This window comes from Adiantum capillus-veneris, chromosome 21 (assembly GCF_014529385.1).
Source record: "Adiantum capillus-veneris isolate H3 chromosome 21, ASM1452938v2, whole genome shotgun sequence".
Taxonomy (NCBI): Eukaryota; Viridiplantae; Streptophyta; class Polypodiopsida; order Polypodiales; family Pteridaceae; genus Adiantum; species Adiantum capillus-veneris.
In genome coordinates, this window is record NC_140951.1 from 110428588 (window position 1) to 110455393 (window position 26806).

Consider the following 26806-nt stretch of genomic DNA (forward strand, 5'->3'; position numbering starts at 1 on the left):
CTCCACTATTACATTTGCTCCTATCAAATACTCTTTGCACATTTCAAAGCTGTGACTACTCCTTATAAATCTCTTTTTACCTGTGGATAGTTGCTCACTTAGGACTTTTGCTCCAAATCTCACCACATATTGCTTGCCATCATCATCGTCTTGCCCAATCGCCCATCCAATTCCTGTGGGGCTAGTATCCACTATCACAGTTACATATCTTTCACATTCATAGTTTGCTTTCCTCAAAGTTGGAGACATAAGCAGCAACTTCTTTAATTTTCTCATGGCATGAGTATGCATTTCTTCCCACTGAAACTTTTGGTTCTTTCTCAAAAGTTGATACAAAGGTTCCGCTAGATGTGCATAATGTGGAATCTAGATAACATAAAATACGCATGCACCCAAGAACCTTCGAACCTAAGTGATACTTTTACATTTCTCTCTCATTCTCTAAATTATATCAATCTTTGCAGGACAAGGCCTTCTACCATATGGCTTGTACATATGTTCCACAATAAGAACTTCGCTCACACCAAACACTGATTTTTGGCTAGACAAGGTAAGGTTCACCTCTTCCAACCTTGACAAGATATTATCACAATCATTGATATGGTTTGCCACAAACTTGCGGCACCCCCTCAAGTCCAGAGCCACATCTACATTGCTTACATCACATCCTTTGATTGGCACATCATAAAGGAAAGGAATTGTAGTTTGTGGTATGAAGTCACGTAGGAATTTGTTCATACTGAAGAGGTCCGGGGCGGGCAACAAGAAGAGCAACCTCTAGACACCCTTCAAGGCTCCCGTGCTACTCAATGGGGCTGGGACACAACACAACACAAACCAAAACAACAAACGCCCAGCCAAATCCCAACTACACAAGGGGCACCACCTAGTTTCAGAGCGAACTAGGACGCAAAAGAGGGGAATCGTTAGAGCAACCCACAAACAAGCAAGGAATTTACACTAACCCTAACACCAATGGAACACTCTCACACACTAAAACACGAGAGAGAGAGAGAGAGAGAGAGAGAGAGATGGTGCTCGGGCTGCCTTAAAGTGTATCGTTAATGATCAAGCAAACATAAATATATATATGTAAGAAAGAGAGAGAAGGGGGGAAGGGGGTGCTTGTTGCACTAATGCCTTCTTACAAATCTGTCATGACCAATCAAAGTGAGATTAGTATTTGTTCAACATAGCCTGAGTAAATTACACCACAACACATGACAAGAAAAAAGCCACCCCAATCACTGTCTTAAGGCCAAGGGAGTCCTCTCCACCCTGTCGCCCTCTTACAGCATGTGGGATTTATGGCTAAATTGATAATAATACCCGGAGACAAGCTATCAAGAACCTAAATAAAATACCAAGACACTTACACATCATTATTGTCCATGACTTCACGTTGGAAGGGAGACAAGGTATCCATGCTTAGTCCAAATTCACCCTCCTTGATTCAACAAATGTTGGGCTTACACTAGTAGGAGAAATGATAGATTTCCTACTCTCAATTCAATGATCACTCTCTCTTACAATGGCATAGAGTTCCCTTGCTAATCACCCCTAATACAACACATACATATGCCTAATGCCAATGAGATTCCACTCAAGAGCTCCTTCTCAAGAGGTTGAGCTTGGCTTCTCAAGCTATAGCATAGTGCTCTTTCTTCTCCCCCCCTTTTTGTGCTAGCTACACCGTCCTTTTATAGCAATTTTGAAGGCTAGGGTTACTCCTCTAACCATGGTTGGGTTAGATTTTCAGCAATTTATCTAATTTCTTTTGCTTGGAATTATCAAGAAGTTGGTGGGGAAAGAGAGAGGAGAGACATGGAGGTGATAGGACTTTTCATAGTGGGTTAGTGTTAGTAGAGTTAGTATTAATTTACAAATGGAATTGGATATTTACAATGGGAGTATCCATGTAGGATACAAATAAGGAAGAAAAACTCTTAAGAGGTAAGAAAAGGTGGATTTCTTACAAGGTTGATGCTCCAAGTGTCTTGAGTAGGGCCAATTTTGATGCTTGTTGACGGTCCACTAGCTTTGACGGTACATTTTTTCTCCACTCTTGACCTTCCTTGAGAGACAAGGTAATTGAAGCTGAGTAATCAACCACCATGATGCTATCTTTTAAGAGAAGAGGCTGAATTTTGTGGTTTTTTTGATAGATATGGGTAATTTGGAGGAGGAAAAATGAGACTAGGTGGTCAATTTTGGAATGGAATTGTGTGTGGGAGGTATGAGTTCACCATGGTTTCTCTTACTCTTCAAGGTTGAGGAGAAGGTGAGTAGGGTGTAGAGAGGAGTGGTGAGAGGTGGGGATGATGAGTGGAGAAGTGTGTGTGAAAGAGGAAAATGATAAAGTGGAAGAGAGAGTGTGGCTGCATAGCATGGGAAAACTGGGGTCCACTAATAAAATCATAGCTCACAATTCGTAGCTCAAAAAAATATGAAAAAAATTTGAGGCAAAATTTCAGCCCACGATTTAGAACTTTTGTTTGTATCACCTTTTCAAATTCGGAGAGCAGGTGAACTTTAAAAATTCAGCAAAACCGACCATTTTTTTCCACTGCACAAGGTCCTTGTGGGGTCCTTCTTTGGATGATTCTTTTGAATACCTCCAAGAGTGAGCCCTCCATAGTGCATGTATGCATGCCACCTACCCTTGACCTTATTTGGTAGGTCTATAATTGAAGATATTGTTGAGATCATGATATAAGTGAATAGTACAACTAAGAAAATCCAATATTGAGGGGTCTAAAAAATATGTACATGTCAAATATAAATAATATAAGTGGAAAAAATATAAAGGGGTCAAAAGAAATCTCTCTCATTATGAGGCTACCATAAAAAGATAAATATTTTTGGTGTTCTAATTTTTTAGAAAAGAAACAAAATAGATGTAGGAAGGGAAAAATCACAATAGTGAAAAAATATACACATAAATAAAACTAGTTTTTTTGGATTTTTGTTGGGGTGGAGTTACACCAAATATAAGAGAAGCTTACATGAAAATATTTCTATATGGAATAAAGAGTATGAAAAATGGTAAGAAAAATTGTGGTAATGGTGAGGCAATGTACAAAGCATAAATAACACACACCTAGGTAGAAATATTTAAATAAATACCAAAATAATTATGAAAAAATCTTTTATTTAGGCCCTATATACAAAGAAATATTTACATACGCATGGGCCATAATATACTTATATTTTATTTTTTTTTGGCTCAACTAGCCCAATGACTAGCTAGTTGAGGGTTTTTTATTTCAGTAAGGAGATATGGGAAAGTTCCCCTAACGCACACGCACCTATATACATTGAAAGGGTGAGGGTAACCACAGTGTTTGAGTGATTTGATAGGGTGAGATAACTCACTATGGCAATTACAGAGAGCCGAAAAACGTCTATCATTAGCCCTCCCCCAGGATGATGGTATATTCATGTACCATCATAAAGAATCTTTTCCAAAGAGAGTGCTTCAGAGTCCTTGACAAGATCTTCATTGTTTGGCCCCTTGGAATTTTGGTTTGTGTTACACTCATGCTTCATGGAACAATACTTACATGGGATAGTTGCCTTTTGCTCTGGTAGATCCTTTGGTAGAAGGCGACTCAAGTAAGGCCTCAAGTGATAGCCGTTTACCTTCCTGGAGTGCTCTTTCCCATTCAAGTCCATAAGTTGATAGTAACTTGAATTGAAAGCCTTCTTGACTATGTATGGCCCCTGCCATCTTGTTTCAAATTTGGCATCAAAATGATTATCGAGTCAATTGTCATACCTTAGCACAAGATCTCCTTCATTGATGCCTTTGTCCTTCAGTTTCTTGTCAAGCTTCTCCTTTGTCTGTGTGGCTTTCCTCTTATAGCACTCGTATGCTGCTTCTCTTTTCCACTCAAGCTCAGCTAAGGTAAGAAGTCAATCCATCCATGCTTCTTGATCATCTTGTGTTGATTTTCCATGAAGTCGCATTGTTGGAATGTTTAGTTCAATTGGCTGTAAAGCCTCTTGACCATAGACCAAGTGAAATGGTGTGAACTCCGTGGCTTCCCTATATGTGGTTCGATACGCCCACAAGGCACCATCCAAGAAGTCATCCCAAAACTTTGTCTTGTTTTTCACCATCTTTCTAATGATGCCTGCAATGACACCATTAGCTTTTTCTACCAAACCATTTGATTGGGGATAGTAGGGTGTACTGTGACGATGTAGAATGCGAAGTTCTTCACAGACTTCTGTGAGCAATCCCTTTCTAAACCCTGGACCATTATCAGAAAAAATCTCCAAAGGTGTGCCAAATCTACAAAAAATGTGAGTGTAGACGAATTTTCTCACTGTCCTCTAATTTACCTTTGCCACACTTTGTGCCTCCACCCACCTAGTCATATAGTCTACAGCCACTAGAATGTAGAGTTTACCATTTTTTGTCCTAGGCAGAGGACCCATAGCATCAATGCCCCACTTTTCAAAGGGTCCATTTGCAAGCACAATTTGCCTTGGACCATAAATCAATCTTCTATTCCCATTTACATGACAATTGTGACAACTTTTACACCAATGTTGGACATCCACATGCAAACTTGGCCAAACATACCCCGCAAGCAAAATCTTCTTCACAGTTAATTCTTGGGAAAAATGACCACCACATGCCTCTTCATGAAAACCTTTTAGAATGGCTGGAATTTCCATGATAGTTGGTACTCTTCTGCACACTTTGTCCTTCCTTCTTTGATAGAGGGAGCCTTCTAGGAAGAGATACATGCTTGCCTTCTTCATGAGTCTCCTCTTCTGAGCTTTTGTGAAGTCTGGTGGAAACTCACCCTCCAAAATGTAGCCAATGATGGGAGCCAATGACTCCAATCCTTGGTACCTCGGTTGCTTCAGAGCGGCCGCCACCATGATGACCTGCACTTCTTCCTTTACACATGCAACGGCTTGTTGTGCAAGTAAATCAGCATCTTCATTTTGTTTCCTAGGAATATGATATAATTGCACCTCCTCAAATTGATTAAATAGCCTACGGATGGTATGAACTTTGGCCCTTAGTCTTTCATTTTTGCATGCCCAAATGCATAAAATCTGCTTCACAATGAGAAGTGCATCCCCTTTTACCATGAGACGTTGTATACTATGGCCAATGCATATTTTTAAACCATGAAGTAGTGTGTCATATTCTGCTTCATTGTTGCTAGCTGAACTTGGTAGATTGAACTTCTCTTTCATGACCACCTCTCCACTTGGGTTGAGCAACTCTAGACCTAGCCCTGCTTTTCCTGTGGCTCGACGAAAAGCTCCATCAAAGAACAAGGTAAAAGCATTAGGAATACTTTATGGTGGTGGCAATGGTAGGGTCTTTACTTCAGGCACCTTAATCTCCTTTTCATGCACCCTATAAGTGAGAATCCCTGCCAATTGTGCACGCACACTATCTTCTACCTTGAAAGAGTATTGAAACTCTTGCAACTCCATAATCCACTTTGAGATCCTAGTACTAAGATTCATTTGAGATGACACCCAAGGGAACAAATTCTCTGTGGTGAGGATTACAAAAGGTTTTGGGAGAAAGTAGGATCTAAACTTCCTTATCGCAAACATGAGAGAAATCATCATGATTTCTGCCTCCGTGTAGCCTCTCTCTAAAGCATTCATGACCCTACTAGCAAAGTAGATGGGCCGCATCCTGGTACTATAGGGATCTTGTTGTAACAACGCTGCACCAATTGTTTCTTTCCCAGCACTAGAGCTAACAAAGAATGTGTACTCCCAACAAGGAGTCATGAGTGTTGGTAGCTCTGACAAAATGGCTTTAATGTTACAAAAGTACTCTTCAAGCTCATCAGACCATGCAAATTCTACTTGTTGTGTCAACTTTTGCAAAGGATGAAGCAACTCCGAGGCTAAGTGAATGAAGTGTGACAAATACTTCACCTTCTGAATGAAAGAGATGGCCTCCTTAAGACTCTTCGGTGATGGGAGCTCAATAAGAGCCTTTGCCTTTGAAGGATCCACCTCAATGCCTTTATAGGAAACCTTGTGACCGAGCAAGATCACTTCATCCTCACCTATGTGGCACTTGTCGGGGTTGAGTTGACCTCCCATGTCGTAGAGCTTCTTTAAACCTTCTTCTACTCTTTGTAGATGCACTGATTTTGAGCTATAAATGCAGAAATCATCAATGAACACCCTAATTGACTTTCCAAAGAATGCTTGAAACACCATGTTCATGAAACGTTGGAATGTTGCAGGAGCATTTGTAAGACCAAATGGCATGACTCTAAAAGCATAACAACCCCAAGGAGTGATAAAGGTTGTTTTCAATTGATCTTCCAATGTGATACCTATTTGAAATTAACCTGAGTAACCATTGCACACAGTGTACTTCTCATGACCAGCTACCTCATTTAGTATCTCATCCTGAAATAGGAGGGGAAAGTGATCTCTTTTTGTTGCCTCATTGAGCGGACGGTAATCCACACACACCCTCCACTTTCCGTTTTTCTTAGGAGTGACAACAACGGGAGAGACCCACTCTGAATTCTCCACTGGATAAATGAAACCTGCTACTAGAAGCTTTCTTACCTCCTTGAGTAAAGCCTGCTCCTTGATGACTCCTAGCCATCGTAGCTTCTGAGCCTTAGGTGTGGCCTCTGGCTTCAACTCAATTTTGTGTTGAACAGCATCTACTCCACGCACATCGGTGTAGTCTTTAGCAAAAAGCCTAGGAAATTTCCTTAGCACACATTTGAACTCCTCTCTTTCATCCTTTGTAAGTGTTGTAGATAGCATACCTTCTAGAATTCTTTCATCTTCCACTTTTTGGTTCTCTTGGGAACCTACCTCCTCCAAACCTTGACAAGAGGTCTCTTGGTTGGTTGTCTTAAACCTTACCCCCATGACTTTGATGGAAGACTCCTCTTCAATAATGCTGCCGCTACTTTCTTCTTCTGAAGTGCTATCAGTCCAACCTTCTTCCGTCTCACTTTGAGATGATTCTTCATTGATCTCCTCTTGGCGTTGCTCCTTCATGTCAAAGACAACCTTCTTATGTTGTCATTCCTGCAAATTAATTTCCCACTCTCCCAATCCTGCAAAGCTCGCATTTTCATTAGCCATGGTCTTCCTAGGATAAATGGATAACCACTTCCCTTGGTCGACATAACATAAAAATCCACCGCTTTCTTAATGCCAAATGCCTCTACAAAGACATTTTTACAAATGCCTACACACCTAGCCTTGCTATTGTTTGCCATCTTGACTTTGATTTCAGGTGTCTCATGGATGTGCATGCCTACTCTTTGCATGAGTCCCTCTGTCATGATGCAAATTTGTGCACCCCCATCCACTAGACCTTTCCTAACCAATCTTCCTTTGATGTAACAGTCTAGCACCGGTGTAATGTCCTCATTCATTTCAGCTTGTGCAATTTTTACAACAGGCACACTCTCTTTTACCTTTCTCCTAGTGCTAACTGCCCTTGTTAAATCCCTCCTAACTTGTGGACATAATGCAAGAAATTGAGGCCATGAGATATCAGGACCCTTACCTCTCATGTCTTCCAACAGGTTGTATGGAGCCATTCCATGTCCAAGAGGAAAGTCTTGGAGGTTGATACGACGTCGAGTCCTCTTAGCTTCCTTGGTCTCCTTTGCCTTCTTTTCTCGTCCATGGTCACTTTGTGATGTAACTCCTTCTTTCTCCTTACCTTTCCCTCGGCCACGCTTAATGCCATTTGCTTCCATGTCAACCTCTCTTGAATTTGTCACCACTACCACATGCACATTTGGATCTGGCAAAGGTGGAACTCCTTCTACCCCTTGTGGAGGTGGTCTTGGTCCATTTGGCCTTTGTAGAAGCCTTGGTTGTTGACCAGCTCCTTCTCCTGCATTCATCACCGGGTAATTCAAGTTAGGTCTCCCTGGCTCTCCACGGGGCCAAGGACAATTATACATCCCATGTCCAGACTCTCCGCAATTCCAACATTGCAAGACTCTCCTAGTTCGTGGCTCTCTCTCTTTTGACTTCTTTGCTTGTCCCTTTGGACCTACAGCTTGTGCAAGGTGAATTGACAGGCTGCTTAAAGATTCATTTAACTTCTCAATCACTTCAGCCGTTACCTCAGGAAGCTCCCTAGATGTTGATGCTTGTGACTTACCTTTGGGTCTAAGACCTTCTATTGGAACCTCCCCCCTTAAGCACTTGAGTTTCCTATACTTCTCAGCAGCCCTAGTTTCAGCTGCATCAAAAGTAGCAGGTGCACCCGCCTCAACTTTTACCTTAAGGTCAGGAAAGAGTCCGGCTATGAACCTCTCCTTCTTTAAAAATTATGCACCATCACCAGGGTTAGCAACATTTCGTATCCATAGAGCCCAAAGACGTAGAAACTCTTGCTTGTACAAGTAGTAGTCATCTAAGTCTTTTTGCTTATGAGAAACAATGTCTTGCCATAGTTTTTGAGTATTTTGGGGATCAAAGAAGTATCTCTTAAAACGATTCAAAACTTCTGTGTAATTCCCTTACACTTCCTCAGGCAAAGAGTCAAACCAAGTGCTAGCATCTTTCCTGAGGACCACCTCAAACATTTCTACACGTTCTTGATCAGTTACTATCCTCTTGATACGGCAAGACATCTTGAAATTCGCTAGAAATAATTTTGCATCCTCTCCAAGCTCTCCAAAGAAAAGAGGATATCCAGACATTTGGCGTTGGCTCTCCATTGAATTGATTTCAAAGTGACACATTTTTGTTTTTTCTTTCTTTAAAAGATTTACACAATAATATTTTCTAAATTGCAATCTATTCTACAACAAAATAAAAATATTGACATCAAATGACCTATGATAATCAATAAGAGGTAGAATGACAGGGTTTGGTGATGCGAGAATTTCTCCTACTCTTTGGGCACCTAACATGAATACCATACGTTGTTGAAAATGGATTTTTCTACTAATTGCAATGTTTACTCTAATGTGTGGAGTGAAATGAAAGGGAAAAACTTGTATTCCTAGGCCATTATCCATGGTCTATGCATGACCTAATTCTTAAAACAAAACAAAAATATAGACGTCCAAACTAAGGTCGTACCTAATGAGAGGCAAAATAGAAGGATTTACTGATGCATTTATCTCTACCAACCTAAGAGGACCTAAAATTCTACGAATTACTCGCTGAAATTGCAACTTAGTACTAACAATTATGTGTACCTTTTGCCTTGCAATGGGAATGAAGGGATCATACAAATAAATTACAAAACATACACAAGCCTTTCCTCGGTGGGGGCACCAATTTGAAGAGGTCTGGGGCGGGCAACAAGAAGAGCAACCTCTAGACACCCTTCAAGGCTCCCGCAACACAAACCAAAACAACAAACCCCCAGCCAAATCCCAACTACACAAGGGGCACCACCTAGTTTAAGAGCGAACTAGGACGCAAAAGAGGAGAATCGTTAGAGCAACCCACAAACAAGCAAGGAATTTACACTAACCCTAACACCAATGGAACACTCTCACACACTAAAACACGAGAGAGAGAGAGAGAGAGAGAGAGAGAGAGAGAGAGAGAGATGGTGCTCGGGCTGCCTTGAAGTGTATCGTTAATGATCAAGCAAACATAAATATATATATGTAAGAAAGAGAGAGAAGGGGGGAAGGGGGTGCTTGTTGCACTAATGCCTTCTTACAAATCTGTCATGACCAATCAAAGTGAGATTAGTATTTGTTCAACATAGCCTGAGTAAATTACACCACAACACATGACAAGAAAAAAGCCACCCCAATCACTGTCTTAAGGCCACGGGAGTCCTCTCCACCCTGTCGCCCTCTTACAGCATGTGGGATTTATGGCTAAATTGATAACAATACCCGAAGACAAGCTATCAAGAACTTAAATAAAATACCAAGACACTTACACATCATTATTGTCCATGACTTCACGTTGGAAGGGAGACAAGGTATCCATGCTTAGTCCAAATTCACCCTCCTTGATTCAACAAATGTTGGGCTTACACTAGTAGGAGAAATGATAGATTTCCTACTTTCAATTCAATGATCACTCTCTCTTACAATGGCATAGAGTTCCCTTGCTAATCACCCCTAATACAACACATACATATGCCTAATTCCAATGAGATTCCACTCAAGCTATAGCATAGTGCTCTTTCTTCTCCCCCCCTTTTTGTGCTAGCTACACCGTCCTTTTATAGCAATTTTGAAGGCTAGGGTTACTCCTCTAACCATGGTTGGGTTAGATTTTCAGCAATTTATCTAATTTCTTTTGCTTGGAATTATCAAGAAGTTGGTGGGGAAAGAGAGAGGAGAGAAATGGAGGTGATAGGACTTTTCATAGTGGGTTAGTGTTAGTAGAGTTAGTATTAATTTACAAATGGAATTGGATATTTACAATGGGAGTATCCATGTACGATACAAATAAGGAAGAAAAACTCTTAAGAGGTAAGAAAAGGTGGATTTCTTACAAGGTTGATGCTCCAAGTGTCTTGAGTAGGGCCAATTTTGATGCTTGTTGACGGTCCACTAGCTTTGACGGTACATTTTTTCTCCACTCTTGACCTTCCTTGAGAGACAAGGTAATTGAAGCTGAGTAATCAACCACCATGATGCTGTCTTTTAAGAGAAGAGGCTGAATTTTGTGGTTTTTTTGATAGATATGGGTAATTTGGAGGAGGAAAAATAAGACTAGGTGGTCAATTTTGGAATGGAATTGTGTGTGGGAGGTATGAGTTCACCATGGTTTCTCTTACTCTTCAAGGTTGAGGAGAAGGTGAGTAGGGTGTAGAGAGGAGTGGTGAGAGGTGGGGATGATGAGTGGAGAAGTGTGTGTGAAAGAGGAAAATGATAAAGTGGAAGAGAGAGTGTGGCTGCATAGCATGGGAAAACTGGGGTCCACTAATAAAATCATAGCTCACAGTTCGTAGCTCAAAAAAATATGAAAAAATTTGAGGCAAAAGTTCAGCCCACGAGTTACAACTTTTGTTTGTATCACCTTTTCAAATTCGGAGAGCAAGTGAACTTTAAAAATTCAGCAAAACCGACCATTTTTTTCCACTGCACAAGGTCTTTGTGCGGTCCTTCTTTGGATGATTCTTTTGAATACCTCCAAGAGTGAGCCCTCCATAGTGCATGTATGCATGCCACCTACCCATGACCTTATTTGGTAGGTCTATAATTGAAGATATTGTTGAGATCATGATATAAGTGAATAGTACAACTAAGAAAATCCAATATTGAGGGGTCTAAAAAATATGTACACGTCAAATATAAATAATATAAGTGAAAAAAATATAAAGGGGTCAAAAGAAATCTCTCTCATTATGAGGCTACCATAAAAAGATAAATATTTTTAGTGTTCTAATTTTTTAGAAAAAAAAACAAAATAGATGTAGGAAGGGAAAAATCACAATAGTGAAAAAATATACACATAAATAAAACTAGTTTTTTTGGATTTTTGTTGGGGTGGAGTTACACCAAATATAAGAGAAGCTTACATGAAAATATTTCTATATGGAATAAAGAGTATGAAAAATGGTAAGAAAAGTTGTGGTAATGGTGAGGCAATGTACAAAGCATAAATAACACACACCTAGGTAGAAATATTTAAATAAATACCAAAATAATTATGAAAAAATCTTTTATTTAGGCCCTATATACAAAGAAATATTTACATACGCATTGGCCATAATATACTTATATTTTTTATTTTTTTGGCTCAACTAGCCCAATGACTAGCTAATTGAGGGTTTTTTATTTCAGTAAGGAGATATGGGAAAAGTCCCCTAACTCACACGCACCTATATATAGTGAAAGGGTGAGGGTAACCACAGTGTTTGAGTGATTTGATAGGGTGAGATAACTCACTATGGCAATTACAGAGAGCCGAAAAACGGCTATCAATATCATTCATCATATGTGCAACTGAATTAGTTTCCCCTTGAGGTAAGGTGCACATCCTTACTAGACCCAAGCGTGTCCTCTTGGTAGTCAGGCATGTGCTTTCCATTGCTAGTTGGAATTGATCATACCCTGAGTACAAACCTCCCATAGAATATATTTCCCTTCCTGCAAATGCCTCTGCAAACTCATCGACAACTGGCCCTATACCCACATTTCTGATTGTCACCTTATTTACAGGTTGCATATCCTAAATAAAGCGTAAAGAACCATTTTTCTTTGGAACTGTGAACCACCTGTTTGAATATGGAGCATAAGAAGGCTCCAAAATACCCATCTTGATCTTCTCATTAAGCAACTCAATGAGTTTCGCCAAATGAGCCTTTGGAATAGGAATAGGCCTCAAGTTCCAAGGTACATGAGGGATAGTGAAGATCACCATAGGAACAACAATGGATGGATCAACACACCCTATCTCATAGGGCTCAAATGCAAAAGCTTTTTCGTGTTTGTCAAGCATGTCTTCAAAGCATATCTTTTCATCTTTTGTCAAACTGTTCTCGCAACCAACCTTTAACTCCTTCAAAGAATCCTGTGTGAACTTGTGTCCAATCTTGCTTGGGTCACGAAGGCTAGGTTGCAAAGCATCTTCCTCCATCTTATTTGTGCAATCTTTTGGTAGAGGTAATGCCACTGGTTTCACTTTCTTTGCCACAGACTTATACTTAGTCTCCACTCGTACATCCACACATTGAGCATTTTTGAAATCCTCAATGACCTTGTACATTTCTATTGACCATACTTTCACGATCTCACTTCCCATTCACAAACTGACATCCATGAAAGACTCCAAATCTTGCATAGTATGTATCCACAAACAAACACTTATCAAACACACCTGCAATGCATTTATCATCTTCTAGCAAACCATTCATCTTCAAACCTCTTTGTACATTATTTACATGTTGTCGTTCACCCTACTTAAAGTCCTTACACTCTGTAAAAGCAATAGATCCATAGTCTGATAATCTTACAAAACTTCTAGAGTCCTTTGCATATACATCATGCGAGAGCTTTTCTATTATTATACCACTGCAATACCGCTCTACAATGGTACATGGACAAAACCCCTCATATCCCTGTAGCCCTTGATTTCTTTGTTTGTCTTTGGCAAGGGTTTCTCTCTAAGACTTTCACAATTCCTTTCATGGTCCACACAAATAGTAAGGAATTGTACTGCCCACTTCCCATCCCTGCTCCTTATTCTTGCACCTGGGGGATTCACTCTATATACAAAACGGGATGCCATCTGTGAGCGGACAACTTTGATAAAACCCCTATATACGACTCATATTAGGGAATACAACCCCCCTTTCTACGCTTATACAATAATCAATGCAAAAAAATATCATACCCCTATCTTAGATAAAAATTTGAGTCTCACATGATCTAACTAAGTAAAACTAGTCTAAGAGCATGTAGCATAGTGGCAAGCTGTTAACATACTAAGGAACCACTTTTATTGATAACTAGATGTATCCTCAATGTATCTTAGTTTCACTTTCAAACTATTGCCCATTCAGCCTACACTCTACCTACTTGTCCAATTCTGACCCATCTAAATTACTCAAAAGACATGGTTATAAAGTTTTTTTAGGTTCTCCGTGCAAATTTGCATCTATACAAACTCTTTATAGCTTTCATCCCTCTAACAAATGAACTATAATCACAAAATAAGAAATTGTTACAGAGAAGTGTTAGTTCTTGCATGCATCTTTGTAGCTATTGACTCACAAGTTCAAGGCCCCAGACTCTTTTGGAAAGCCATGATTTTGAAACAAAAAAACTTCCTCTCATTTTCTCCTTTTCTCACTTCTCCCCCCCCCCCAACATTAAATATATTACCTCCTTCATTATTTTTAAGCTTGGGAGATAAATTATTGGGGGCCTGCTCCTCACTTATACACTTATGCAACTTGTGAAAATAACCCCCTCCCCTGCACTTACGTGGTGCGGTAAGTTTTACATGGTGAATCCCCCAGGTTCTTGCATAAGCTAACCCATCATCCATTACCTTGGTTTCCATGCGAGTAGCAATGATGTATGGCTACCCAAGAATAAGAGGGTATGTAGAAATCTCCTGCACAAAGAAATTTTGGTCATCTTTCACATCCCCTATAGTCACCTTAACATTTGGACAAGCTCCATGCAGCTCCCCTGATGAGTTGTTTGCTGCACGAATCATCCATCCATGATTTGGCCATTTTACTTTTTGATGAAGACTATTTGAAATGAGGTTAATTTCTGACCCATGATCTATCAGCACAAGGTATGGATCTTCTAAGTCTCCCACTTTTACCAGGGTCTCAGTAGTTGCTCTTGCCAAGTGGCTCTTCAAGTAGTAGCTCTTGTGAGTGGTCTCTACTTCATCTTCATCATCCAAGAAGGAAACGTGTTTTACTCCTCCCCTAGACTTGTAGCATCCAACAATAGCTTCTTCACCTTGCTCGCTATAGAACTGTACACCTTGTGCATTTAAAGTCTCCTCTTCACCCTATACATGGATAGATTCAGTAAGAGACTGTCGCTTCCTCTTTATGATATCAATTATTTCTTCGTGGAATTCGCACTTTGCTATACCAAGGACCTTACCCAAGGTAAACTCCACCTTACTGTTTATAATCCTCTCTTCCAAAACCTTTTTGAGATCCATTGTTGCCTCTATATCGGATTGGAGTTTGTAGGCCGGACCCTTTGCTTTGGATTTTGTTTCATCCTTCTTCTTTTCTTTAGAGGCTTCTTGCATAGGCACTTCTGAGACAGTCATCTATTGTGGGGAAGGTGATCTTGCAGGCACTGTTTCTACCTCCACTCCTCGTGGTCTTCTTTGAAGGCCCTTCATCCCCATTCTTGCACCTACGTTTCTCTTCAACAATGGCCTCATTTTTTTACATTTGGCAATGTATGCATGCACTCACAAAGAGTCCACAGGGTCATTCCAACCTGTTTCAAGCCAAATGCAATCTCCAACTTCATGTAGAACCTCGGTAGTCATTTTATCCTTCATGGAAAACTCTATAGTGCATGAGCATAGCTCTCCAATACCATTAGATTTCTCTTCTCCAACTTTCACTAATCCTTTTCTCTTAATAGAATCCGCCTTCAACGCATAGGCGGCTGCCTCAACCATTGAGATGGCATGGCTGGTAGCCATGTCCTCAACTAGCTTCTTCATCCCGCCTTTTTAAAGTTCGTCCCCAAGAGCTTACCTGCTTCACTTAAGTGAATTTTTCCATCTTTAAAGAAAACAAGCTCCTTTGCCAAAGCGTCTTTAAAACTTTCACAATCCCTCCTTCCATGGTCAGTACTATCGCACCATATGCAACTATTTACAAAGCCTTCTCTGTTTTGAGCTCTTGCATTCCGTTGACAATATAATCTAGAATGGACTTGTCACTCTTCGGAACCACAATAACAGGCTTTATAGGACTCTCGGGAACACTTGGGACTTGAGTAGGGTTAACTATCATCTTGTCTCTTCATCGTTGTCACTTAGTTTGCAGCGAATGGTGTCTTCAACTTTATTCCAGTTGGTCTAAAATCCTTGTTCCCCATCCTTATCCTCAAGTAGTAGCTCTAACTTCTCTTGAATCTCTTTACATGCAGCCTGCAAAAAGAGCTCTGTATTCTCCTAGTTTAGGGTAGCCTTTTGAGTCCTCGAAATTTGATTATAACGGCATTCAAATTCCCTTAGCAGTTAGATAGGCAAAATCCCCTCTTTTGGCCGAGCTACCCACTCTAAAAAAGTCCTCTTTGTTACCCTTTCGAAGTCCTCCATGAAATACTCTTCCTTAAAGGATAATTTGAATGCTTCCCAAGTTTCCCATGCTCATTTCTAATTCCCCTTACATGCTCTCTGATCTCAGGAACCGCAGCAAGTTCAAAACTTTGCACCATCTCTACTTCGGGCACTCAATGAAGCTCCATCTCCTTTACATATCCACAAAGATACTTTGTTACATCTTTACCTTTAAATTGGTCCATTTTCTTCACCAGAGATTGAACTGCTTTGGTTGAGGAGAACTCCCTCCTTTATGCAACTTGCTGCTGCTACATAAACACTGAAAAATCTTGAAACATTTGCATTGTGACTGGATCAAACCGAACCCCCTGATGCTCTTGTTGCTCCATAGCTTTAAAACTTTGTTTTGAGACCTTCAATGAAGCTTTTGAACCCTCACCCTAGCCTACTTCACATTGGGTTCACCAAAAATGTGTCAAGAATACTACAAGAGGTCACTTAAATTTCGGTGCCACATTACTGGCATCACTGGCGGGCGTCGATATATGTGTGTGTATGTATGGAGAAAGCTAAAGTTTTTAAAAATTTTGATTTTCAAATTTCCAACGATTCTTCCGGCACATGTTCTGACGTTAGCGCGCATGCACTTCCCGACGCCCAAGCCAACATCTGTTCTGACATCTAAGCCGATTTTGTACCGACGACACCTGCAAAAAACAAAATTGCGGGCTTTCTCTGTGCATTTCACTTGTTCTTGCGCGTTTTCTCAATATCTCTTCTTCCCCATCTCACACAGATCTGGTGAGAAAGTCGTCGAAAGTGCTAATCTTGCTTGTGGATTAGCACATAACAGTATGGTGAGATTGTTTTCATGTTTGCTTGTAGATTTAGGATTTAGGGTTTAACTTTGTGTTTTTGTGTGCATTTTTTCAGGTTCCAGGACTTTTACAACAACTTTCATTGCTTAAATAGGAAAAATGTAAGTGCTCGAACATTTAAATGCATATTAAATTTATTTAAATTACTTTGTATATTACTGAAAAAAATTCATGCTTTAAATTTTCAATTCTTTAAAAGAAATTATGGTTTGTGATGTGAAACCTCATTTTAAATTACGAGAAAAATTTGTTTTGGTTTATGAAAAAATCTTGTGTTGAAGAAATTTTGTCTAGAATTATGTCGTTTTTGAAATTATGTAATTGATGGGGTTTATGTTTTAGGGTAAGTTTAGGTTATAAGTTAAGTTAAATTAAGTTAGGTTAGGTTATCTTATACGTTAGGTTGCGTTAAGTTAAGCTACATTGTTAGGTTAGGTTATACACTAGGTTAGGTTAGGTTACGTTAGGTTAGGTTAGATTAAGTTAAGCTACGTTAGGTTAAGTTATATTAAGTTAGGTTAGGTTAATCTATATTAGGTTATGTTAGGCTAAGTTAGATTATCTTATATGTTGTTAGGTTAAGTTAATCTATGTTAGGTTAAGCTACGTTAGGCTAGGTTAGGTTAAGCTACGTTAGGTTAGGTTAGGCTAAGCTACATTCGACAATACGGCAAGCCATAGAGCTTACCCACAACGCATATTAAAAACAACACAATGGAGATCCGTTCGTCAATACGGCAAGCCATAAACCTTACCCACAACGCATATGTATTGTTGGCAGGCTCTATGGCTTTCCGTATTGCCAACGGCTCACCATTGTGCTGTTTATATGGCCGCGAGTGGTTTTCAAGTCCTTAAATAGCTAAGCGGCCCTGAAAATAACACCATGGCAAGCCACTTCACAATATCTCAAGCCATAGAGCTTTCCCACAATGCATATGCGTTGTGGGAAAGCTCTATCGCTAGGCGTATTGCCAAACGGCTTGCCATTGTGTTTCTATATGTTTGGAAGCGGTTTTCAAATCCTAAAATAGCTAAGCAATCCTAAAAACATCAGAATGGCAAGCCTTTTGGCAATACGGCAAGCCATAGATCTTTCTTACAATGCATATGCATTGTGGGCAAGCTTTATGGCTTGCCATGTTGCCAAATGGCTCGCCATGTTGTTGTCTATATGTTTGCGAGCAATTTTCAAGCGCTAAAATTGCCTCGTGTCTCTATAAACAACACAATGGCGATCCGTTTGGCAATACGGCAAGCCATAAAGCTTTTTCATAGTTCATATGCATTGTGGGAAAGCTCTATGGCTTTCCATATTTCCAATAACTTGCCATTGTGTTGTTTTTATGTCCACAAGCGGTTTTCAAGCCCTAAAATAGCTAAGCAGTCCTAAAAACAACACAATACCAAGCTGTTTGGCAATACAACAAGCCATAGATTTTTCCCACAATGCATATGCATTGTGTGCAAGCTCTATGGTTTTCCCTATTGCCAAAAGGCTATCCATTGTGTTGTCTATATAGCATGAGCAATTTTCAAGCTTTAAAATTGCTTTGCAGCCCTAAAAACAACAGAATGGAGATTTGTTTGGAAAAACCAAAAGCCATAGAGCTTGCCCAGAATGCATATGCATTGTGAGAAAGCTCTATGGCTTGCCGTATTGCCAACAACTGGCCATCATGTTGTCTATATGTTTGCGAGCCATTTTCAAGCACTAAAATTGTCTCTTGTCCCTAAAAACAACACAATGGAAATCCGTTTGGCAATACGGCAAGACATAAATCTTGCCCACAAGGCATATGCATCGTGGGAAAGCTAAGGCTTTCCGTTTTGCCAACGGCTCGCCATTGTGTTGTCTATATTTCTACAAGCGGTTTTCGAGTCCTAAAATCGCTTCGCAACCCTAAAAACAACACAATGGTGATCCGTTTGCCAAATTGGCAAGCCATAGATCTTGCTAACATCACATATGCATTGTGGGCAGGCTATATGTCTAGCCGTTTTGCTAAACACCTCACCATTGTGCTGTTTTTATGCTAGGTTAGGTTTAGGTTATAGGTTACGTTAGAGCTAGCGACAAATTAATAATATTTTGAACGCAATCAGACTTAAAAAGTGCACTGAGACTTCAAGGACCTTAATATATAGTCATTGAACAATAAGGATGAGATTATTACCTTGTGGTCCTAATCTCCGTGCACCTCTAGACCGGGGTGTGAGGGGATCGGGCCTGGCTAGAGAATGTGAGGTTGTTTGAGCTAGCAGCAAATAGTTGAAAAAATGCAATCTAATTTTAAAGGTGCACACAGACTTCGAGAACTTTAATATATAGTCATTGACCAATAAAGAAGATATTATTACCTTGTGGTCCTAATCTCCATGCACCTCTAGATCGAGGTGTGTGGGGATCGGGCCTGGCTAGAGAATGTGAGGTGGTCATGTATTGTCGTGTACTTAGTAGTGTGTAGTTATAACAACTAGAGTGTTTTAATTATTTGATGCATCATTGCTAGATAAAATATGGAGGATAGGATGGCATGTGCGAGTTGCAAGCATCAGATCTTTTGAAAACAAAATATCTGCGACCAACACATATGCAATCACGGTCTCTTTCCCATAGAGTAACTACAAGACCTGCGTTATCGATCTCATGGTCTAGAGATTGAAGGTTTGATTCCACAAGTAGATATTGCTCCAACTTCATCCCCCTGGAGAAGAAGATTTTCAAACGAGCAGCCATCGATTGAGTCCTCCCAACCAATACCTGATGTGGCATTTCAAGAAGTAGTGATGGAGCAGATGTTGGACGCGTTCTTTGACATGGATTTCAACATAGAAGGCAACAACATTGAACACAGTACTGTGGACCAACCTCAATCATCCCATTTATATCGACAGCATGATAGCAAGGATGAAGAGGGCGAGATGATGCAAAGTCTTTCACGCATGCCACTCTAAACTGGTGCAAAATCTCAGTTCTCCGTACCACGTTGGCAATGCTTAATTTGTAGTCTGTCTATGGTTGGTCTGACGCCTCAGTCAAAGATCTTTTCAAGTAAATACATTTTATCCTAAGCATGTTAAAGTACAAATTACAATTCATATAACGTGATCAAAGGGCTGACTTGTTCATATAATGACAGGTTGCTAAATGAGAAAATCTTGCCAAAAGGGAATCACACGCCCCCTACCTATCCAGCCGCTAAAAATTTTCTTACTAATTTGGGTTTGGATTATCAAAAAATACATGCATGTCCTAATGATTGTATACTTTTTTGCAATGAGTATGCAAACTTGAAACAGTGTCCTAATTGTGGATCAAACAAGTACAGGGAGGACACACAAGGGAAATTTATCCCTACAAGGGTCCTTCGACACTTTCCTGTCATTCCAAAAATAAAGAGCATGTTCAAGTGCAAGTCCATAGCCACTTTGATGACATGGCACTCAAATACTAGAATGACAGATGATGTGATGTGGGTACCTACTAACTCTCGTACATGGAAGCACATAGAGAAAAGTTGGCCTACATTTAAGAATGAGCCTCGATGTATCCGCTTTGGTTTGGCAATGGATAGAGTAAATCCATTCCGATTACGGAGTTCGTCATGGAGCACGTGGCCTATTTGTCTGGTTAATTATAATCTTCCACCATGGTTCACTATCAAGAAGGGCCATCTGTTATTGTCATTGATCATCCCAGGAAAGTACAAAGCAAAGAACATCGACGTCTATCTGGCACCACTTATAAACGAGCTCCAAATCTTGTGGACAGGAATCAATGTGGCTAATATGTTTGAACCTAGAGATGAGGTGTCAAACACTAAAGCTGATGTAGAGAGCGACGAAGGAGTAGAGTTCGATGACAAAGATGCAAGTACAGATTGAGATAGACATCTTTGGTGCATTAGATCTCATAGAGGATGAGAGATCAACTAATGACTTTTACTAGGAACTCTTTTGTAAAACTCTCTTTATTAGTTTACAATACACTTTAGATGTTGTCATTTGTGTAGCAAATTTGTTAATTTGTTATTTGTATTGATTAAGCATTCCTTCTATAAACTAATGTATTTTGTGGGTGTTTTTTGTGTATGATTAGCCATGGACGATGACGATGAGCCATATGCTCCTAGTTTTAGTTTTTCTGTCACTCCGGTCGGCATGTCACCCGAGCAGATGGGCTCGTTTTTGTCTCAGTTCACACCAAAGCAGATCGCGATGGCACAGCACCTTTGGGCAGCAGGTCCCTCTAAACCTACTACGATCGACCCTACACCCGAGTTTAGTGTGGTCCCTACACCGAGAAGCCCCACATCTCAGTCTAGTGTGCCCCCTACGCCTAGGACTCGTGTGTCCCCTACACCGACGGGTGGTTCATCCTTGAGACAAGGTAGGCGTCGTTCTGGAGGCAGTGGTTGTTGTGGTAGTGGTTCTATCTATGGGGGATCACAGGAGCATGATCCTAGCAAGGTGTACAAGAGCAAGGATGGGGCTGTTGTGGCAGATAGGGTCGGAAAGGCCATGCAGCGCAGGATTCGACAGCTCTATATGATTCAAATTGGTCACTCTGTGATGGAGGTTTGGGATAAGATCGATCTTGAAAGAAAGAATTTCATCATCGAGGCCATTCACAGAGAGTACAGGCCCGCAAAGGGGTACGATCCAGTCTCGAACTCCTGGATTTTGAGCGTGGTGAAGTCCACAATGTCACACCGTCAGTCACAGGCGAGAGACAAGTACAATGACATCAGGCCCAAGACAGCATGGTTGGACGCAAAGGAGTGGGCGGGGATTGCACGAGACACAAGGAAATCCTCAGAGATTTTAGTAGTAGAGAGATGCAGCCAGAGCACGTTTAGAGTCTGTTGGAGCGTCACATCTTGGGAGTGGAGGCTACGATACGCTTGGACCTAAGTTTGTAAGTATTACACGTATGCTTTAAATTATTGATAATGTATATGTTATTTGAAGATTTATCTAATGATTAAACCATAATTTTGTAGGAAGTTGCCGTGAAGTGTCTTCCGACACGCCGAGAGAAAAAGTATGGGTACAAGCATGGACTTGTGGCCCTTTTGACCCAGCTCTGCAAGAGGAGGGAGAGGAGGGAGACTGAGAGGCATTACCATGAGGGTCTTCTCACTCAGTGATTGTTTGCATATGTACAGTTTTGTAGTGTTTATGTTTATGGTTTATGCTTATGTTTATGGTATGGCACAGATGTTATGGTTAAGGTTTGACAGTCAACTTAAGGTTATGGTTTTGCTATGATGGTATGGCAATCATGTGATGGCTATGGTTATGATTATGGTTTAGGTTATGGTTATGATTATGGTTATGGTTATGGTTTTGCTATGACAGTATAGCAATCATGTGATGGTTATGGTTGTGCAATGATGGTATGGTTGTTATGGTTATGGTATGACAAGCAAGTTATGGTAATGGTTATGGTATGGCAAACAGGTTATGTTTATGGTTTTACAGTTTTCGAATCATGTTTTAATTATGGTTATAAAATTTTTATGTTGTTATGCCATGATCAACCTTTTGATTTTGTGGTTATGTTATTCTTACAATTTTGCTAACTGCCATACACTCCCTCTTTAGCGTCAGCTTGTAGGTGGAGTGCGGTTGCTTGTGCACTCTTCCTTTGGGCAGAGAGGGCCGTTTTATTTTGTTCCAGTACATGTAGCATCAGTTCCCAGCCCTCTCTGCCCAAAAAAAAATGCAATTTTGATCATCGGTACAGAATACGGTATGCGCGTCGGCACAAACTACTAAAACAATGTTGAAATATGCTATAGAAATACCGATGCTTATTTCATAGCGCATTTCGAAGGTCATTTCAAAGCTTGTTCCGACGATACGAAACGGGCGTCTCTTTCGAGGCCTATTTCAGCGCTTTTTAGCTCTAAAAATAACTTTATTTCGACGATACCTACATCGATTTTTGTGTGACGTGTTGTAGTGGAAGTGCGCAGTGCGACTAGGAAAGTGTCGGGCCTCTGACTATGAGGATTTGTAGAAAAATCAAGCAAGGCGTAGATGATTTGAAGCTAAAAACACACTAAAAAAGAACAAAACTCCATCCATGAAAGCTCCACTTTGAAAAAGAACCAATAATAACTCAAAACTCTTGTATGTGTGAAGATTAGGTGTAGCCTCGCTCCCAATTGCACAGATGCAGTGTTCATTCGACCTGTTAAAAACCCAAAAATGACGCTTCGATTCCTCATTGTGACCATTTCATGGAAGCTTCAGTACTTCATTGGAGAATCCCAAGTAGTTATTTAAGGAGGGGAAACCCTAATTGGAGGCCTCACAGCATCAACCATGTAGTGGAAGCAGCACGAGACTGCACTAGCACCCTATAAACGAATGGTTGTATCTCCTTGCTCATATGCCCAAATGAGCTCATTCTTGGCTTTACAATTTTCCACACAGATTAGGCAACGATGGTATCATCATTGATGTGGAATTTTCAGATATTTTTAGGCTATTTTTCTCCATTTTTTGCCAAAAAAAATATCACTTTTCGTCCGAAAAAATCCCAAACGAGCCAGGAAAAATCGCTAAAATTGTGAAAAAATACCATTGGGCTCAAATTTCATGTTGAACCTCCTTTTTCCACTTGGTAAGCACTTTGGACACGTCTTTTCTGCCAGCACACGAAACTTGCTATTTTTGGCCGAGACTGCCTACATTGAACTTTCTAGGCAAAACAAGCGTGCCACTTCGATACACTTGACATTTGTACATTCCTAAAGAAAATTAGAGATGATTTAATGTGTTAGAACATGCAATGGTGCGAGTCCCTGGCCTCGCCTGCCTGGCAAGGTATTTACACGCCTAAAATCATGGCATCCGTTTTTGCATATATCACACTTTGTACATTGTAGCTTTTGGTCCCACACATCATAAACATTAAGAGTGAGGTAGATATTCTTATTTTCACATTATGCATGTGCCACGTCACGACACCGGTACCTTTCTTTCTTATGTTAAATGTATATGCCATGTGTTTACTTACTTATGTGTTTGTATAGGTGTCTAGCATTGAGCTAGTAAACGTAAACCCTAAATTATGTGATGATGTGAGAGTGGAGACTCATGTGGAATGTATTGGTGACACAAAATCAAGCTGACGGCACATCGAGATTAATTGGTTCATTGAAAATGGTGAGTCTTTTCATAACTTAATGAATTGATTGTCTTTACAAGAATTATGAGCAAATTTTAGTACTTTCATGTTCCTAAGTTTAAAATTGAAGCCTTATGAAATGGTTTATCCATTATAGACACAAGATTTACTCTCTATGTGGGTGGAAGAAAATCGAAAGTATGGAGTCCTCATTGCAAGAGCAGGTATATGTTTTTCTTGAGTAATATAGATACATAAAAATTAAACGATCATAAAAAAGTTTTTTTGTACTTTTTTTGTGTCTTCTATAGGAATTTCAGTTTGAAGATCTCAATTTAGATAATGTGGATGGATCTTTTCTGTCTTTTGGAGAATTGTTATCAAATGGCAATGTAAAAAGAGTCAAAGCCATGCACGAGCAAAGAGAAAGTCTTTTGAGTGACATGCCAATGAAGGTAATTCCATTAATGGCATGTGTGTTTTGTTTTTACACATAAAGATTCTCATATATGTTTTATATTATTTTAACATTAGTTGGGATATGAGAATGTGGATTCAGTTTCATCATCATGTCAAGCAAATAATCATGAGGCTTCACAAAAAAGTACTAGAGAGAGAAAGGTGACAATCTCGACTTCAATAAAGTTTTAAATATTCTTTCTTTGACTTGTACTCAATGTAATAAGGTGCATAGTTTTTGTTAAAGTTCTTCAAGAAGATTACATATTTTGTTCGTGGGATTATTTAACAGATTAGTACAACGCTGAAAGAGTCTCTTGCTACTAAGCTAATTGGAAAAGAATTTTCCAAGAAGATAAAAAGGAAAACCAAGCTAGTGTTGAAATAAAGTTGACTTACATGTGTAAGCAATAATCCAAATTTCTTAATACTAATCTCTTTTTATTGAACATTTTAGGATGACAAATGCATTGTAGGTGACATATCAAATGTGTATGTTCCAAATTTTGATGAAGTAATTCTAATCTTTTTTATATTTAGCTCTTTTGTTACCATATATATAAAATGGGTCTTCATAAAACCCTTTGTTTATAGTAGTACGTTACATGTTTATGTAGGTTCCATCTTTAAATGTGGAGGAGGATGAGACTATTCTCCTTAAATACTTTGATCTGCAGACAATTGATGACATGTATCTAGTTTTAAAATCTAGTTACTACATGATTAAAAGGGAGGAGAGCTTATTTTTTTAGCAAAAGAAAGGTTTGAGTTTGGAGGAAATGAGAGTGAATGTGGTGAGGTGGTTGGTTGATAGTGGGAGGGTTATCATTGAAAGGTAATCTGACCATGAGTTGACTTTCGATGAAGTGAAAGTTGTTTTTATGTAAGTTCTCAAGTGCTAAACAGACCGTGTTGAACATCATATTTCATGTTATTTGTCGTTCACTTGGTGATTGAACATTTTATTGTTTTTGAACCAACTGATTATCTCTTTTGAGATGATGACGTTATTTTTTATTTGCAAAGAGATTAAAGTTCAATGTTTAAATGTAGTCACTTTAAATCATAAGTTTAACAAGAGTTTAAAGAGAAATATACTTGATTATGAGTAGTTTTATTGTTACTTTGGATTGTATGGGATAAAAATGTTAAAAAAGATTTGATCTTTTTTTAGTCAAAGTTGTTAGTTTATTGATTAATGTAATGTGTGTTATAGTGGATGATCCAAAAATGACGCGAAGTTGGCACATTGGTTGGTATAAAGGCAAAAAAATTATTAGTATTTATCTATAAATCAATCAGTTTGTTTATTTTTGTAAAAAATAAATTTAAGTGTCCATTCATTTTTTATATGTAAAATTTTGTAGGACGTCCCTCCAATTTTCTAATAGCAATTTTTTATGGACGTATATCTGCTTTTCTATATGTAAAAGTTCCAATGAAGCCCTCATCTAATTTTCTAGATACACTATCTAAGAAATGTTCCACTTTTTTCTACATTGCACTTTTTCTAATTTTAATTGTATCAATCTAGATCAAAAGTATATAGAAAATTCTCTTTTTATATAAATGTTTCAAAAGTCCTTGTGGAAACCTGGTTCACGGAAATGCAAAGGATTGCTTGGTGTGAGAGTCTCTCTTTACGTTGTGCATAGCCTACTGCCTTTGACTGCGAGAAAGGCACCAGAAAGGCTAGCTTTTGAGCTTCCCTGGCGAGTAGGAATAAATTGAAACGAACTGCCAATAAGGGAGGAAATTGGAACACCAAGGATGTAGGAGAGCTTGGACTTAATCCATGATAAGTATGCCGCTGCATTAGTCTTTGCCCAAAATACAGCTTCATGATACCATCATCCATTAAAATTAGTTGATATAAACTCCCTGATCTCACATATTATGGCTCTTGAAATTTGTCTTTGTGTGGATATACATGAGCCAACTGTAGATCCTGCAAGAGGTACATGTAATGGTGCATTCATTTAATTAGGTTGCAAGTGTGAGATTCCTATTTCTTGGAAGATAAAAATATAATGTCCAACTCATGTATGTAACTCAGTCTCTATCTCACGTAACTCAAAGTCTGGTAAGCTGTACTTTCTTAAAAAAAGTAACATGGTGCAATTTGATTTACATTCAATTTTGGTATTTAAGTTTCAAGCATAATTTTCTTAAGCAAGCATAATGGATTTCTTCCGATAGGAGGGATTTGGAGATATGTTGTGGTTGATAGAATCTTATTAGTATTGAGATTTTCTTTTAGTTTTTTGTTTTATTTGTTTTAGAGGGCTCCCCCATAGACACTCTAAAGGTTTTATTAAGGCCTCCATAAAAGTGAAGGGTCTTTCACCTAAAATGTCTCATTGAAAATGTAAGGGTCCTTCAACCACCCTCTACACTTGAGAAGCGCTTTTATAACTTGGTATAGGAGGTCAACAAGTCAAAAAGAGAAAGTTTACTCCCAATTTCTTGGTGCAGACGAGTAGAAACTTCTTGTTTAAGGGCTTATGGGCACACAAATGAATTTTTATAGGGCCCTTGAGATTTAAAAGGGCCAAAGTTTTATTTAGAGGATTTATGGGGGAGCCCTCTTAGTCCTACATAAGGAACTTTGGGCAGCTTACCATAT

At 39.4% G+C, this 26806-nt stretch overlaps 1 pseudogene; it reads left to right on the forward strand.

Annotated features, from left to right (window-relative positions):
* LOC147431534 (uncharacterized) overlaps positions 1-25067 on the forward strand; it is a 31387-nt pseudogene extending 6320 nt beyond the window's left edge.
* Positions 25068-26806: the final 1739 nt, after the last annotated feature.